Here is a 19,671-nt window from a genome sequence, read left to right as displayed (position 1 = left end):
CAACATCAACAACAAATGATCCAACATTAATAGAGATGGGATGGGAATAAGAAGGAAAAATGAAAGAATGAAAGCTTAAGAGATGTCTAGAGGAAAGAAAAGTGATTTTAAAGGATAGAGGGAGAAGGAACATTAAGAGTGAGGAATGAAAACCAGAGTTAGACAGGGAAAAATTAAAATTTAAAATGAAGAAAAGGGCCAGAGGAAGGCAAAATGGAGTAGGAGAGGGCAGTGGTAAAAATTTGAACTTTGAAGTACAAAAATATTAAAGATCTAGAAATAAAATTGGAGAAATGCAACAACAAGCACCACATCCACAACCAATGAACAAAGACTGATTGAGGTGGAAAGAGAATAAAGGTATTTTAAGAAAGGGGAAAAATGTGAAATGACTAATGACAACAAAATTGGTTTTAAGAGGCTGGAGGGAGAAGAAATAGTAAGACTGCAGAATAGAAACAAGTCATAGCAAGAAAAAATATAATTTAAAACAAAAATAAGAAGAAGAAAAAAGAGGATGGAATAGAGTAAGAAAACAGGAGCAAAATATGAGATTTGAAATAAACTAAAATATAAAAAGTAGTGACATAATATGCACAAAATGAAAGGAAAAGAAATGAATGTTAAAAAGCTATGTAGGAGAGAAAATAATGCAAATCATGAAGAATACTGTGGTGGAATTCATCTTCATAGAATTCAGTGTTTACCATTGTATTTTCTTTCTGGGTCTGCCCCTGGTAATATCAGATGGTGTCCTAGTCTGGACCTAGGCATCCTGTTCAAAACTACAAGTGATCCACAATCTGGCAGTTTCTTTCAAATTTGGATGGACCCACTCTTCTGCCCTGCCCTGTTTGCATCAGCCCTGGGAGCAGAAGTGGTTCATTTAATGACCTGAGAGGAGTGACAGTACCTTCTCCACCTGCCTCCAGCATGGGGCTCTAGTACAATAGGAAAGGTGGGAACCCTGGGTCACCTCCAGGGGGCACTATTAAGTCTTTAGGGAAGATGGTGCGAGTGTTTCCCTAAGCCCTCACCACAAGTCTTGGTCTGTCCCAGATTCTTTCCAATAATGTATGGTTTCTGGATAATTAGCTCTCTATTTCCTGTGAGGGTCCAATCTGTGTAAAAGTGATAGCTGTTTCCTGCTTGGTTCAGATAGCAGCTTTGTCTAGATGCTGAGGATGGGTGGGGCCCCAAAACCCCAGTGTTGCACCTATTTCTAATCTCTCTGCTCTAATAGATTTAGTGGATCAGAGTACGAGGAACAGTGTAGCACATATTGTCTGGTGAAGGGCCCTTTCAGGGATTTTTCCTCTTTCCCCTTTGGAAATGTGCCTTGCACATTTGGGCTCCTGAACCTGGCCTCACTGATCTGCAGAGCCTGTAATCCCACAGATTGGTGTTGGGCTTGCCTGTCTCTGAGGAATCTGCCTGACTGCCGCAAATCTCAGGCATTCAGGTCCTTGCGGTCCAGTCCCCAGCTTTCCATTCTCTTGCAGAAGGCTCAGCCCAAATTCTCCACTCTGAAAAGTACTCTGCTTGCCAGCCATACTGGGTTGGGGCCCACAGTCCTTTAAGTGTTACTCTATCCCTCTGAGTTCTTGGTTCAAGTCTTGTCATTTCAATTATGACATGTCTCAATGTAGGCCTCTTTGGGTCCAATTTGTTGGGGACTCTCTGAGCTTCTTGGACTTGTGTGTCTTTATCTTTCACCAGATTAGGGAAGATTTTGGTCATTATTTTCTCAAATATGTTCTCAATCCTTTGCTTACTCTCTAGTCCTTCTGGTATTCCTCTGATGTGGATGTTGTTATGTTTCATGTTGTCCAAAATGTTTCTTAAGCTCTTCTCATTTTTTTAAATTCTTTTTTCTTTTTCTTGCTCTGCCTGGGTGTTTTTTTCTACCTTGTCTTTCACTAATTTGATCCTCTGCTACATCTATCCTCCTTTTTATTCCTTCCAGTGTATCATTTATTTCAGATATTGCATTCTTAATTTCTGACTGGTTGTTTTTTATAGTTTCTATCTCTTTTTTCATGCTGTTGAGTATCCTTACAATCATTACACTAAACTATCTGATAAATTACTTGCTTCCATTTCATTTAGTTCTTATTTTGGAGGATTCTCTTGTTCTTTCATTTTGGGTTTGTTTCTTTGTCTTTCCATTTTGTCTGCTTTTTTGCATTTTCCACCTTAGTTATTTAAAAAATCAGCTTTCAAACTGCTCCATCATTAAACTAATCAAGCTGTGATTAGCAGCCTGGCTTAAGCACCACAGGGTGGGACAGAGTAGTTCCTGCAGGTGGAGCTATTGCTTCCCCTCAGGCTGATGCCACTTTGAGGGGAGTGCTCTGCCTGAGAATGATGGGTTCTGCAGTATGGGGAATGACTCAACACAGGGATCCTGACAGCTGTTCTTCAATTCTCTCCCTAGAGCCACCAACCCCAGACTCTCCTTAAGTGTCTCTCATCAGCTCTGTCCTCCCTCTGCTGGACTCCAGGGTAAGTGGCAGTGTTGTTGCAGTGAAGTGTTTTCTTCTGTCTGTCTATGGTTGTAAGGCTTCTCTGCAGCTAGTGTTCAGTTGGCTATTCAGGATGAATCTTTACAATTTCCTCTTTTATCCTTTTAAATTGAAGTAGAACTCCAGCATCTTTTGGAACTAGATCAAGGCATTAATCTCCTTCCATTTACCAATTTCTAGAGTCCATAAACACCAACATCCAGCCCACAGCAGTTCCAATCAAATAGGAGCCATTCCTTCCCTCTCTTCTGTCCTTTCTCCCAGGGCTCCAAACCAAGAGACATGTAGTGAGAAGCACATAGCCAACATTCAATAAATTCCTCAGATTTTCCAATTGCCTTCTGAGAGGAGCACCTTTTTTTTCTTTTTTGATGTTGAGTTTTTTTTAAGTTCTTATAAATGGTGGATATTAACCCCTTGTCAGAGGTATTGGCAAATATGTTCTCCAATTCTGTGGGGTATCTTTTTATTTTATTGATGTTTTCCTTTGCTGTGCAAAAAAATTAATTCGATAGAGTCCCATTTGTATACTTTTTTAAAAATTTTCTTTCCCTTGCCTGGTGAGATACACCTGATAAAATATTGTTAGCATTTAAATGTTTAATCCATATTAAGTTTATTCTTGTGTGTAGGTTAAGAAGGTGGTCTAGTTTCTTTTTTTTTTTTTTGCATGTATCAGTCCAGTTTTCCCAACACCATTTAATGAATATATAAACTTATCCCATTTTATATTTTTGCCCCCTTTCTGAAATATTAATTGACTATAAAGGCATGGGTTTATTTCTGGGTTTTCTATTCTCTGTGGTTGATCCATATGTCTGCTTTTATGCCAGTACCATGTTGTTTTGATGACTATGGACTTATAGCATAGTTTGATATTAGGAAGCACGATTCCTCCAACTGTGTTCTTCTTTATCATGATTGCTGTTGCTCATTGGGATCTTTTATGGCTCCATGTAAATTTTTGATAAATTTGTTCTAGTTCTGTAAAATACATCATTGATATCTTGATAGGAATTGCACTGAATCTATAGATCACTTTAGCTAGTATGGACATATTAATTATGTTAAATTTTCCTGTCCATGAACATGGCATATGTTTCTACTTACATGTAACCCCTTCAATTTCTTCATTGTTTTATAATTTTTCAAGTACAGGTGTTTTACATTCTTGGTTAAATTTATTCCTAAGTATTATTCTTTTTGAAGCAATTGTGAATGGGATCATTTTCTTGATTTCCCCTTCTGATAGTTTATTTTTATGATATAAAGTGCAACTGATTTCTGGATTAATTTTGTAATCTGCTACATCACTGAATTTATTTATCAGTTCTAGTAGTTTCTTGGTGAAATCTTTAGTGTTCTCTATAAGGAGTATCATGTCATCAGAAACTTATGAGAGTTTTACTTCTTCTTTTGCAATTTGGATGCTTTTTATTTTTATTTCTTATCTGATTGCTTTGGCTAGAACTGTCAGTACTATGTTGAATAAGACTGGTGAAAAGAGACATCCTGTTTTGTTCCTAATCTTAAGGGGATAGCTTGTAGTTTTTGCCTATTGAGTATGATACTGGCAGTGCATTTGTCATGTATGGCCTTTATTATATTTAGGTATGTTCCCTCTACTTCCAATTTGCTGTAAGTTTTTATCATAAATGGTTGTTGGATTTTATCAAATGATTGTCTATTGATCTGATCATGTAGTTTTTATCCTTTATTTTGTTTATATAATGTTTATTGGTTTATAGATATTTTACCAACCTTGCATCCACAGAAAAAAAATCCCACTAGAATATATTGCATTAACTTTTTAACGTATTGCTGGTTCTGGTTTCATAATATTTTGTTGAGTATTTTAGCATCTATATCCATCAGAGTTATTGGCCTATTTTATCTCTGTAGTATTTTATCTGGTTTTTGAATTAAGATATTGCTGGTCTTTAAAATGAACTTGGGATTGTTGACTCCTTTTGCATTTTTTGAAAGAGTTTGCAAAGGAGAGGCATTAGATCTTCTTGGAATGTTTGGTAAAATTCACCTGGGGAGCCATCCTACTTGTTGAGAGTCTATTTGTTGGGAGTTTTTTTTTTTTTTTTTTTTTTATTACTGCTTCAAAATCACTATTGTAATCTGTCCATCTAGATCTCTGATTTTACTTGATCTAGTTTTGGAAGATTGTATGTTTCTAAAACTATGTCCACTTTGACCAGGTTGTCCAGGTTTCTCCCATATAGTTATTCATAATATTTTCTTACAATCCTTTGTAGTTCTTTGGTGTCAGTTGTTAGTTCTCTTCTTCCATTTCTAATTTTATTTATTTGGATCCTTTCTGTTTTTATCTTGATAAGTCTGGTTTAAGTTTTGTTAATATTGTTTATCTTTCAAGGAACCAGCTTAGACTCACTGATCTTTTGTATTGTTTTCTTAGATTCTATTTATTTATGCTCTGATCATTATTATTTCCTTCACTACTCAATTTAGGCTTTATTTGTTGGTCTTTTTCAAGTTCCTTTAAGTTTATAAGTAGATTGGATTGTTTTTGTTAGCTTTTTCTTGTTTCTCAAGATAGGACTATAATGGTATAAATTTCCCTCTTAGGAGAGCTTTCCCTGTGTTCCACAGTCTGGGTTGTTGTGTTTTCATTTTCATTTTTCAAGGTATATTTCAATTTCTTCCTTGAATTTATTGTTGACTCATTCACTGTTTAATAAAATGTTACTTATCTTCAATTTCTTTGTGTATTTTAGTTCTTTGTGATTGATATCTATTTCATAACATTATGGAGAAAATATTGGAGAAAATGCTTGATATGATTTTAATCTTTTTAACTTTATTGAGACTTGTTTTGTGTCCTAACATATGGCTTATCCAAGAACACTTTCCATGTGCAATTAAAAAGTTTGTATATTTTGCCACTTTGTGGTAAAATGCTTTGAAGACATCAATTAAATTGAGTTGCTCTGATGTGTAATTTAAGGCTGCTTTCTCCTTGTTGATTTTCCGTCTAGAAAATCTATCAAATGATGTCAGTGTGGTAAATCTACCACTCTGGCTGTATTTCTGTAAATCTTTCCATTTATGTTCATCATGATTTGTTTACATATTTTGGTGCTCCTATGGTGGGTATATAAATGTTTACTAAGCTATATTCTCTTGTTTAATGATTCCCATAGTCATTATGTAGTGTTCTTCTTTGTCTCTTACTCTAGTCTTGGTTTTAAAGTCAATTTTGTCAAATATAAGTATTGCTTTCCTAGGTTTTCTTTTCCTTTCCATTTACATGAAATATCTTTTCACATCCTTTTATTTTTAGTTGGTGTGTATCTTTTATTCTGAAGTGGATCTTTAGAAGGACCACATATATATGGATCTTGTTTTCTTGTTCATTCAGCCACCCCATATCATTGATTGGAGTGTTTGAGCCATTTACATTTAAAGTGATTATTGGTAGATATGTTTCATTGCCATTTTATTTTTAACTATGTTCTGTTGTCGTTTTCTTCTTCTTCTCTTCCTTCTCTTCCTCCTCCTCCACCTGTTCCTTTTCCCTCAAGCAAGCCCCTTAACATTTGTTTTAATACTGGTTGGTGTTAACAAACTCTTCTATCTTTTTCTTGTTTGAGAAGCTCTTTATTTTTCCTTAAATTTTAAATGATAGACTTCTGGGTAAAATAGCCTTTATTTAGGTCCTCACTTTTCATCACTTTGAATATTTCATGCTAATTCCTTCTGGCCTGAAATGTTTCTGTTGATAATTCAGATGAGAGTCTTATGGGAGCTCCCATGTACTGCCTTTTTCTTGCAACTTTTAAGATTCTCTCTTTCTCTTTAAGCTTTACTATTTTAACGATGATGTGTTTTATTGTGGGGCTCTTTGAATACAGCTTGTTTGGGACTCTCTGCATTTCCAGGACTTCTGTGTCTTTTTCCTTCACTAGGTTAGGGAAGTTTTTGCTCATTATTTCTTCATATAGGATCTCAGTCCCTTGTTCTCTCTCTTCTCCTTCTGGTACATCTATAATGCAGATTTTTTAGCTTCATGTTGTCACATATGTCCCTTAAACTATACTTTTTTCCTGCTTTTATTGCGTGTCTTTTTTCTATATTTTCTTCCACATCACTGATTCAACCTTATGCTTCATCTAACCTACTTGTTTATTCCTTCCAGTGTCTTTTTTATTTGACATATTGCATTCTTTATTTATGATTGGTCCTTTGTTATGCTTTCTATATAATTTTCATTCTATTGGGCATCCTTATAATCATTACTTTAAACTGTATATTTGATAAATTGCTTACCTCTACTTCATTTAGCTCTTCTGGAGAGTTCTTTTATTTTTTCAATTGGGGGTTGCTTCTTTGTCTTCCCATTTTGACTGCCTTTTTTGTGTTATTTTCTATATATTATGTAGATCTGCAAAGACTCCAGTGCAGGCTTATGCCAGACCTAACATACTGCTTGATACTTGTCCTGAGAAACTTGTTTGGAGCCTTCAATGATCTGCAGCCTGTGGCTCCCTCTGCTGGGTCTGTGTGGATGAGGAACAGACCAAGCTGTGTACCATGGCTGGCATTTACCAGTGCTAGGTCCAGGAGAGTGTCAGTTAAAGTCTCAGAGCAACCAAAGATCTGCCTCTGGCTAAAGGCTGCCTGTTAGTTTCAGTAACTGAAAGGGCCTCCTGCTGTACTCATTAGTAGAGTTAAGCTCCACAGGATGGGGCAAGTGTGCTATTGCATATGTCCTATTGCTTCCCCCCGGTTGAAGCCACATGGAGGGGAGTGCTCAGCCCAAGAAAGATGGCTTCTGAATTACGGGGAATGGTTGAGTACAGGGATCATAGCAGGTGACCCTTCAGCTCTCTCCCCAAAGTCACCAATTTCAGAATCTACTCATGTAGCTGTAGTCCACTCTGCCCTCCCTTCACTGGAGTCTTTTGTAAGAGGATGCAAATAAAATTTTGTGTGTTATCCTTTTAAGAAGATGGCTGCATCTGTAGTCATCCCTCCCTGGAGGACAAAAACTCCACTGCTTTTCACAGACAGATGTTATTTGGGAGAATTTCCTGGTTCTGGTGCTCCTGACTGGGGAGCCTGGCTTGGGGCTTAGAACCCACTTTTCTCATGAGGAACCCACCTGGTTGTTGAAATGTCCCTTTGGAACTTCAATTGCCACACTTGGTACCTCAGCCAGGCCTCTTGTACTTCCATCCTTCCTACCAGTCTTGATGTAGCAACATTGTTTCTTCTGTAAGTCCTTGGTCATAAGGCTTCTCTCCAACCTATCTTCAGTTGGTTATTTAGGATAATCTTTCTATAACTTAGTTGTAATTCAGTTTGGTCCTGGGAAAAAGTTAGCATAGCTTCCATTTACTCTGCCACCATCTTGATTCTTATGTTGTAGTTCATACAACATAATTCATTATGTTGTGTTGTTTTCAGCACAGTTAACCCTGAAACAACACAGTTTAAACTAAAACTTTTTTTTTTTTTTTTTTTTTTTTTTTTAGAATTCTCCTCAAAACTCTTTCAGCTTCTGCCTGTTACTCAGGTCCAAAACCCTTTCCACAGTTTTAGGTATTTGTTTCTGCAGTACCCCGGTAGTGTACCAAAATTAGTCAACTTGTGCTGCAATAACAGAACCACAGACTGGGTGGTTTAAACAACAGATATTTATTTTATTAAAGTTTGGGGTTATGTAAATATACAATTCAAGCAAGGTTGGTTTCTGATGAGGTCTTTATTCCTGGCTGGTAGATGGCCAACCTTTCACTGTGTCCTCACATGACCTTTCATCTGTGTACTCTCAGAGAGAAAACCGATCTCTTCTCCTTTTATTGTAAGGACACCAGTCCTGTTATATTAGAATTTCACCCTCATTATCTCATTTAATCTTAATTATCTCCTTCAGGTTCTGTCTCCAAATACAGTAATTGGTATTTAAGTATTCAATTTATAAATTTTGGTGGGACAAAATTCAGTCTCTAAGAGAAAGGAATCAAACATGCATTACAAATTTTTGTGATAAAATATTTTTTCACCAAACCAAAAAAGGCCAATAATACAAGAAATGAGAAACAAAAATGTTGTAAGTCAAGACATACACAGAACAAATGACAAAATTATGGAAAATTCTCAAATAATAATTGGAGACATTAATAATTGCATTCAATAATTGATAAAATAACCAGCAGAAGATCAAAAAGAAAACAGAGGAGTGGAATAACACTGTAACTCAATTTCCCCTAACAGAGATATAGAGAATATTCCACTCAACAACAGCACAACAAACATTTTTCTAAACATACATGGAATATTTTCCAGGGAAGGACATATGCTAGGGAAGAAAGCAAATCTTAATAAGGTTTAAAATATTTAAATTACACAGTTATTAATATTTTTGTAATCACAAGGTAATGAAACTAGAAATCTATACCACAAGAAAAACTGGAAAATTCAGAAATATATGGAAATTAAACAATACAACACTATAACACTATAACAATATAACACTAGGTCCCAGAATAAAACACAAAAGAAATTAAAAATAATTTGAGATGAATAAAAATGAAAAGCAAACATACCAATATTTGTGGAATACAGTGTTCAGAGAGAAATTTATAGCCATAAATGCTTATATTAAAAAGAAATACTTCACATCAATAACTTAACTTCATACCTGAAGAAATTAGGAAAAGAACAGCGAACTAGACCCAACAATAGAAGGAAGGAAATAATAAATGTTAGAGTGCCTAAACATAAAAAATTGTAAAAAAAAAATACATAAAATCAAAGAAACTTAAAGTTGGTTCTTTGAAAATATCAACAAATGTGACTAGATTTACTATGAAAAATAGATTAAAGACTCAACTTACTAAAATCATAAATGAAGATGGAGACATTACTACTGATTACATACAATAAACTAGATTATACCAGAAACAATGTATGCAGATTAATTGGATAGATAAATTGGACAAATATCTAGAAACACACAATCTAGCAAAACTGAATAATGAAGAAATGAAAAATCTAAAAAGATCTGCAACTACTAAGCAAATTGAATCAGCAATCAAAAAATTGTTTAATATGATGGGCCTTAAACCAAGTGACTTCACTGATAATTTATACCAAACATATAAAAAATAACACCAATTCTACTCATACACTTCCAACTAATTGAAGAGAGAGAACACTTCCCTATTAATTCTATGAGGCTACCATTATCTTGATACTAAGACCAGAAAAAACACTACAATAAATAAAACTACAGACTAAAATTACTTAATAACATTAATGCAGAAACTTCAACAAAATATTAGCAAGCAGGATAAAACACTTTGTTAAAAGAATTTTACACTATGAACAAATATGACTTAATCTCATAATGCAAAGATCATTCAACACGAGAAATAAATCAATGTACCACATTATTAGGATGAAATGAGAAAGACCTACATGATCATTATAATTGATGCATAAAAGCATTTCACAAATTTAACACCCTTATATGATAAAAAACTAAAAAGCTGAGAATATAAAGAAAAGTTCTCAACATTATATAAAACCATATAAAAAATTGTAATTTTCATCATCTTCCTAATGAAGACTTAAAGCTTTCCTGCTAAGATCAAGAATGAGGCAATGATATTTGAATTAACCATTGTTATTCAATGTAGTATTGTAATTTTAGCCAGAGTAATAAGACAAGAAAATAAATAAAAGAAATAAAAAATGAAATTGAAGAAGTAAAATGATCTCTATTTTCAATGAACATATCTTTTCTAAAAGATTTTTATTTATTTTTAGAGTGAGGGGAAGGGAGGAAGAGAAGGCGAGAAATATCAATGTGTAGTTGCCTCAAACAGTCACCCGCCTCGGACATCTGGTCCACAACCCAGGCATATGCCCTGACTGGGAATTGAACAGGTGATCCTTTGGTTCACAGGCCAGCACTCAATCCAATGAGACACACCCCCCGGGCCCAATGAATATATCTTATAGGCAAAAATTCCCAAAGAATACACACACACACACACACACACACATACTTAGAGTTAATAAATAAATTCAGTAAAGTAACAGGGTACAAGATGAATACACAAAAAATAATTGTATTTTGCTTTGTTTCTATACACCAATAGTAAACAATCTAAAGAAGAAAGTAATAATAGTATCTAAACCAATAAAAACTTAGAAATAAATTTAAGTGAGGACATGTTCAGGGGTTGAAATACTTAATATTCTAACATATCAATTTTACCTGAAACAACCTAAAGATACAATTTCTATAAAAATTTCAATGCTCTTTTCTTGCAGAAATAGAAAAGATAATGATCAAATTATCATGAAATTACAAGGGGCCCCAAATAGTCAAAACAATTTTGAAAATAAACAAAGTTGCAGAACTGACATTTTTCAATTTCAAAACTTACTACAAAGCTACTATATCCAAACACTGTGATAGTAGCATAATGGTAGATACATAAGATAAATGAAATAAAATTAAGAGTCCAGAAATAAACTTACATATTCATAGTCAACTATATTTCACAAACTATGCCAGAACCACTCAATAAAGAAGTAATAATCTCTTTAACAAGATAACTAGATAACCACATGCCAAAAAAAAAATGAAGTTGGACCTCACACAATATACAAAATTAACTCAAACCATAAATCTTTTCAAAGAAACATGATAAACCATGAAGATCTTGGATTTGGCAATGTGCTTAAATATGACACCAAATGAATGAACAAAAGAAAAATACTTAAATTAGACATTTTAAAACTTTAGTGCATCAAAAAATATATATTCCCTCTCTGGCCTTTCCTCCAAAAGCAGCTCTGCAGCACAGCAAGGAGGGTTGCCCTGTCCAAGTGAATACTTAAGGCCCCACCCCATTACAACTTAACAGGTGCTTCTAACAAAGAAATAGAGCCAAAATGAAAGAACAGAGCAAAACTTCAGAAATAGAGCCAAGCAATAAGAAGATAGCCAACCTATATGATGGAGAATTTAAAGCCCTGGTAATCAAAATGCTCACAGAACTGATTGAGCTTGGTCAAAAAATGAAAGAACAAATGAAAAATACCCAAAATTAATAAAGCAAAATATTCAGGGAACCAACAGTAAGAGGAAGGAAACCAGGACTCAAATCAACAATTTGGAACAAAAGGAAGAAATAAAGATTCAACTGGAACAGAATGAAGAAACAAGAATTCAAAAAAGTGAAGAGAGACTTTTGAGCCTTTGGGACAACTTGAAATGTTCCAATATCTGAATTATAGGGGTGCCAGAAGGAGAAGAACAACAGCAAGAAATGGAAAACTTATTTGAACAAATAATGAAGGAAAACTTCCCCAATCTGGTGAAGGAAATAGACTTCCAGGAAGCCCAGGAAACCCAGAGAGTCTCAAAGAAGTTGGAATCAAAGAGGAACACACCAAGGCACATCATCATTAAGTTACCCAAGATTAAAGACAAAGAGAGAATCTTAAAAGCAGCAAAAGAGTGCCCATAAGGCTATTAGCTGATTTCTCAAAAGAAACCTTACAGGCAAGAAGGGGCTGTAAGAAGTATTCCAAGTCATGAAAGGCAAGGACCTACATCCAAGAATACTCTATCCAGCAAAGCTATCGTTTAGAATGGAAGGGCAGATAAAGTGCTTCCCAGATAAGGTCAAGTTAAAGGAGTTCATCATCACCAAGCCATTGTTATATGAAATGTTAAAGGGACTTATCTAAGAAAAAAGAGATAAAAATATGAATGGTAAAATGACCACAAACTTACAACTATCAACAATGAACCTAAAAGAAAAGAAAAACAACAAAAACAAAAACTAAGCAAACAACTATAACAGGAACAGAATCAGAGAAGTGGACCCTATCATAGAGGGTTTTCATTGGGGAGTGGGAAGGGAGGAATAGTAGGGAAAAGGTAGAGGGAATAAGAAGCATAATTGGTAGGTGTTAAGTAAACAGGGAGAGGTCAAAAATGGTATAGGAAACAGAGAACTCAAAGAACTTCTATGTACAACCCATGGACATGAACTAAGGGAGGGGAACACTGGAGGGTTGGGGGGGGTGCAGGGTGGAGGAGGGATAGAGGGGGAAAATTGGGGAACACTGTAATAGAAAAATCAATAAAATATAATTTAAAAATATATATTCAAGAAAAACAACCAACAGATAAGAATTATTTGCAAATCATATATCTGATGAGAATCTTTATCTAGAATATATAACTTTTAAAGGTCGAAAACAAAAAAAAACAAATTATCCAATTAAAAATGTGCTAGAAGCTTGAAAGGACATATTTTCAAAGAAGATGCAAAGGGCCAAAAAAAAAAAAAAAGAAAAGAAAAGAAAAAGATGTTCAACACCATCAGTCTTTAGGAAAATGCAAATCAAAAGAACATGGAGGTACCACTTCACATACCTACTATTATGTCTTAAGTAAGAAAAATAAATAGGTGTTGATATTTGAACAAATTGAAACCCTTGTCCACTGTTGGTGTAAATGTAAAATGGCCCAGCTCCTTGGAAAACAGTTTTGTGGCTCCTCAGAATGTTAAACATATAATAACCATATAAGCATACAATTCAATCCCAATATACCAAAAGAATTGATAACAGAGACTCAAACAGGTACATGAATGTGCATGTTCATAAAAAGCACTATTCAAAGTAGCCAAAAATGTGATGAACAATGCAAATGTTCATCAACAAATGAATGGACAAATAAATTGTCTTATATACATATGATTACAATAGAATGTTGTTTAGCCATAAAAAGGAATAAATTACTGATACATGCTACAATATGGATTATATATTATTAAAACATTAGATGAAAGAAGCCAGATACAAGAAGTCACATTTTATATTATTCCACTTACATGAAGTATCCAGAATAGTTAAATTCATACAGACAGAATGCAGATTGGTGGTTGTCAGAGGCTGGGAGGAGTGTGGAAGTGGGGAGAACTGCTTAGTGGGTAAGGGTTTTACTTTTGAAATGTTTTGGAACTAGATAGAGGTGGTTGCAAACATTGTGAATGTAGTAAATATCACTGAATTTTCCACTTTAAAATGGTTAATTTTATGTTATGCAAATTTTACCTCAATCAATTACTTAAAAAAAAACAGAGCCAATATTTGCATATGACACCACCACAGAGGAGAATTATTGACCCTAAAATACATTATTCATCACTGTTGTACTTTTAAAAAATAATGATGGAGATATACAATTGGATAATTCCTGCATCACTTCTTGTTCTAAAAGTACAAGGATTTAGTCATCACATACCATTTATCATAAGACAAGAAAAAAACTTGGCATTTGCTGGGCAATTGCATTTGATTCTAATTGATTAGTAACCAAGTGATTAATTCTAGTGTTATTGTCATTGTCAGTACATGGAGGTCTATTCTATAAGGTCTGCTCTTTATTCATTTTGAGTCTTAATTTTTATCTTTTATAAAATGATAAAGCAGTTCAATTCAAATAAATTTTTGATTAGTAGTATTCCAGGCATAGAGATAAGTATAGGGTATATAAAGGTGAATGGCATATGATCTTCTTCGGGCTAAAAGAGAAATAAACATGATCTGTAGACAATTGATAGTTGTAGCAAGTACTGTGGGAGAACAGCTTCAAAGAGGAACATATTACCCACTCTGGGCATGTATAGATATCATGAAAGCTCTCTTGAATCTATGTCTGAGCTGAGTCTAAAGGAATAAAAAAGAATTAGCTTCATACATTGTGAAGAGGATTCATTGAAAAGTTGCTGGGGACTGTGGGTAAGGCTGAGTGTCAGGCAAAAGAAGCTGGATCTCTTCCACATACATCTCTCTGAAAGTGTATTATTGCCACTCCTCCCAGCCCTACCTACAAAGTCATATGTTAAAAAATTGGTCAAGAGCCCTGGCTGGGTGGCTCAGTTGGAGCATAGTCCCAAACACCAAAAATGGGTTTGATTCCCCATCAGGGCACATACCTAACATACCTAGGTTGCAGTTTCGATCTCCAGCTCTCCCCCCTTCCTTTCTCTATAAAATCAATGATTTAAAAAATCCTCAGGTGAGGATTTTTTTTTAATTGTCAAGAATTGGAATATAGGCCTTTGTCCATGACGTGGTTCACAGAACATGTGATCTCCCGAAGCACATCTGAGGTTTGTTGCAAAACATTTCTTTACCATTAGATAACAATAGGCAGGGATATTTACTCACCCACTAATTGTGAAATTAACCACCACCAGAGGCTGTAAAATCAGCAGCCTTCTGCAGTGAATCAAAGCAACTATAGGCTCTGTTGCAACAGCAGTTGTTTATCATATATGGAGTACTTAGTGTTTTAACATTTACCATCTCAGTATATCATCACATTCCCATGAGATCAACACTAACATTGCACATTTCACCTTTCCACTTTAGAGAAAGGAAAATTAAAACTAAAAGAAGACAAAATAGATTCCATAACTAGCAAATATAAACTAGAGCTGTCTGTTTTGAATTCAAAACTCTTTCCACTCTGAAACACAGCAGGGATCCCCAGACCGAGCTGACCATCAGGATCAATGGGGAAAGTTAAAAACAATTGTGAGGAAACAAGTTAAAAATACATCAACATGTACATGAGCACCCAAATAAATGAAACGAGAATAAATCTAACAAAATACATATAAGATCTAACTGAGGAAAACTATATAACCCTGATGAAAGGAATAAAAAAAAAACCCTAAATAAATAGATATTCCAAGTTCATGGATAGGCTAGGATGAGTCAATACTGTCAAAATATCAGTTCTTCCCAACTTGATCTATAGATTCAATGAAATTCTGACCAAAATCCCAGAAAATTATTTTGTGAATACTGAAAAACGGGTTCTAAAGGTTATATGGAAAAGCAGAAGACCCAGAATAGCCAACATGATATTAAAGGAGAAAAACAGAGTTGGAGGACTGATGTTACTTGACTTCAAGCCTTGCTATACAACTCAGCAATGAAGAATGTGGCACTGGTGAAACAGGCAAACAGATCAATGTGAAAGAACAGACAGCCTGGAAAAAGAGACACATAAATGTAGTCTCCTGACCTTTGCAAAGGTGTAAAGGTGATATAATTAAGAAAAGACAGCCTTTCAAAAAATTGTGCTGTAACAACTGGAAATACACATGCAAAAATACATCTAGACATAGGCCTTTTACCCTTAATAAAAATAAATACAAAATGAATTACCTAAGTATAAAATACAAAACTACAAAACTAGATGATAACATAGGAGATAGATAATATAGATTACCTGAGGCACAAATATCACTTTTTAGATACAACACCAAACACACAATCCATAAAAGAAATAGTTGATATGCTGGAATTAAATGAAAAAAGAAGACATTGTCAAAGGATGAAAAGACAAGCCACAGACTGCGAGGAAATACTTTCAAAATACTTATCTGATAAAGAAATTTTATCCAAAAGATTAAAAAGAACTCTTAAAACTTAATAAGAAACAAACAACCTGATTAAAAAATAGGCCAAAGGCCTTAAAGACACCTCACCGAAGAAGGTAAACTGGTGGTGAGTAAGTATATGAAAAGATGTTCCCTCAACATTATATACCATTGGGAAGTGCAAATTAAGATAAAAATGCAATGTCATTACACATCTACTAGAAGTGCCAAACTTTAGAACACAGACAACACTAAATACCATTAAGAATCTGGAATAATAGGGACTCTTTTTCATTGTTGGTAAGAATGCAAAATGGTGCTCCCTCTTTGGAAGATAGGTTGACACTTTCTTTAAAAAACTAAATATACTCTTACCATACAATCAAACTATCACATTTTTTGATATTTCCCCCAAAGGAATCAAAAACGTATGTCCAAACAAAAACCTGCACACAGATGTCTATGGTGCTTTATTCATAATTGGCCAAACTTCGAAGCAACCAAAATGTTCTTTAGTAAACTGGTACGTCCAGACAATTAAATATTATTCAGCAATAAAAAATGAGCTATCAAACCATGAAAAAACATGAAGGAGATTTTAATGCTATTTCTAATTGAGAGAAGATTAATTAGAAAAGGTTACTTTCTGTTTGATTCCAAATATATGACATTCTGGAAAAGGAAAAACTATGAAGACAGTAAAAGGATCAGTGATTGTTACAGGTTAGTGGGGAGGAAGGGATGAACTGATGAAGCACAGAGGATTTTTAGGGTAGCAAAACTCATCTATGTGATACCATTGTGGTAGATACATGTTATTATACATTTGTGCAAACCCGTTGAAAGTACAACAAAAATGAACACTAATGGGAACTGTGGGCTCTAGGTGCTGATATTTCAGTGTAGGTTCATCCCTCTCCCCTCTGGTGGGGGATGCCAATGATAGATGTTAATGAGGCTATGCGTGTGTGGGTGAAGTGAGTATATTAAGAATAAATTTGGCTCAAGTTTGTTATGAACCTAAAACTGCTCTTCAGAAATGAGTCTACTAAAAAAAAGGATTTTTGAAAACTTTCCCAAGATTTACTGAATCAGAATCCTTGTTATGGAGCCCTAGAATCTGCAATTTATAAAACACTTTATGATTCTGATGATCACTCTGGTTTTGAAATGACAGGCCAAAATTGCAATTGAAGCTAAATGTAATCAATTAAAGTTATGAAATGTTCAAGTAAAAATTGTATGAGGAAACTGAGACATTATGAAAGATGAGGGCTTAAAGAAAATAGATCCCCAAAATCTCATTATTCATTTACATTTGTATCTGAGTCCTGTTCAATATGTACATGCCAAATGACATCCTTCTCAAATAACCAGTGTTATTTAAAAGCAAGAAAAGATGATGCTGATGCTGTTGCTCCAGGGACCACACTTTCAGTAGCAAGGTTGTGGACTGTCAGCTCATTGAGGACAATATTCTTTTTGTTTCAGTTGCTTGGGTATATATCTAGTACATATCACAATTTCTGAAACACAGTGGGTGCTCATCATGTGTTTGTTGAATGAATAAAATCTCCCCTGTCTCTAGTCTGATGAAGGTCTTTTGTTTGCACTTTTCCTGACTTCTGTGACATGATACATTTTTCCTGGCATTTATCATTGCCTACTGAAGTAGAGCTTTTGCTTTTTTATTCCTTCTTTCTCTAAAGATGAATTGTTTAAGAGTAGGGTCTACATAATTTTCTACATGTTTCTCAGTACTTAAGATAGTACTTGGAACATAAAAGACACTTAAAAATGTATCTCAAATAAATAAATGATTTGCAAGCTGCAACTGATTTTCTATTGAACTGTATAACTTTAAGCATGATCACACATACTCAGGAGACTGGAGGAAGAGGTGTATACTAAAGGCAAAAGAGGAACGGGTGTCTGGGAGGATAGTCTGGAACAGAAATTCACATGTAGTATTATCATCCTTAAATCAGACAGAGGAGCTCAAAGGATTTGGCAAATGAGGAAATGTCTGTATAGAAGTAGACTCAGTACATTATCAGTTGTTATTTTCAATTGGTGCTTTTTGTCATGAAAACAGCTAATCTGCCACGTCAGAATATTTTAGGCCACCATCAAGGTCAATACACCTTCCCAGAACTGGCACTGAATATCGTCTGGCAAGTCTGGCTTCTTAAAGTGAATTAGGTGGGCTCCAAAGAGAGACTGGTGTCCTGGCTGTATTCCCGATTCTTATACCTAAAGCCTTGGTGATATTTCTCTGAAGACAGCCACCTCTTTTGTTCCTCTGGATTTGAGTCCAGCTTCCTGACCTAAGTCTTTTGCACTATTTCATATACTGCCATTGCCCATGCCTGTCCTGCTACAACCATTAGCTATTTATCATCATCACCTTAACTATATTCTGCTTGGTATGACATAAATTAAACCTGTGGCCAAAGTCAAGGATCAATTACTTAAGATTACTTGAATTCATAACCCTTCCCTATAAAAATGGGTTTGTGTTGACAGGCTATCTCAGCCTTTTCCAGAAACTCAGAAGGAGATAGCTGTCCATGCAGTCCTTTCTCCTCCCCTCCCCACCCCCTGCTGTTCTCTCTGAACTACTGTAGCCTTCCTCATCTCACACATGGTGGGTGGACACAGCTATTGTTCTTACAAGGACGAAGAAAAAGAGTAGTGATATAAATTTGAAGGTTCATTTTCATATCCAGTGTAAAAAATGGGTGATGGTCTGAAATTTTGCCTGGAAAGATGTAGACAAGAGTTAAAAAATACTCTTTCTTCTTCTACCAGAGCTTCACATTTTAATGTTTAATACACTGGTAGCTATATGAACTATAGGTATGTAATTATATCCATGAATATATAAATAATCTAGGTAGTACATAAATCTCTGTATCTAGGTGTAGATAGATATTTTAAACTTATATAGAAAATTCTTTGTAACACTGGGATAAGATATTTCTGTGGGTAATCAACTTAGTTGCTCTACAAGGAAAGCTGTCTTCCCTGGCTTATGTGCTAACTTCACTTGTTTTGGACACCTCCTAGAGTCTTTCATTTGATCCCATTTAAGAATGAAAGGGGGCTTTTGAAATGACTTTTGAAATGTTCCTGAAATGTCTCCTAGCCAGGGGTGTCCAACCCGTGGCCCATGGGCCACATGAAGCCCAAGGTGGCTATGAATAGAGCACAACACAAAATCGTAAATTTGCTTAAAACTTTTTTCATTAGTGTTTGTGTATTTAATGTGTGGCCCAGGACAACCATCTTCTTCCAGTGTGACCCAAAGATGCCAAAAGGTTGGTAACCCCTTAACCCATCCCTAGGGAAGCCAGAACCAGGCTACCTCCAGGCCCACCTGGAGGCAGTGGAAGAGTATCTCTTTGCTCTCAGAGAAAGGCTTCTCAAGAAAGCATTCCAACAAAGTCTGTGAAGCCAAGAACACCCGACCCCTCCTCTCTTTAGGACTTCCAGCTGCTCCATCTGAAAATATAATTGTCTGAGACCCTCCCAGTGGCCCCCTTCACTGCTTCCATCGTGAGTCAAAGAAGTTAGAATTGAAAATGACCCTAAGGGAATCACTCCCTTTTTCCTGGGGGAAGGAAGTGGGAGCGGCAAGACTCGCTGCAACTGACAGAGACCTTGATGTCGCGGCAGCACTG

This window comes from Desmodus rotundus, chromosome 3 (assembly GCF_022682495.2).
Source record: "Desmodus rotundus isolate HL8 chromosome 3, HLdesRot8A.1, whole genome shotgun sequence".
In the NCBI taxonomy this organism is placed as follows: Eukaryota; Metazoa; Chordata; class Mammalia; order Chiroptera; family Phyllostomidae; genus Desmodus; species Desmodus rotundus.
This window is presented reverse-complemented; position numbering follows the sequence as displayed.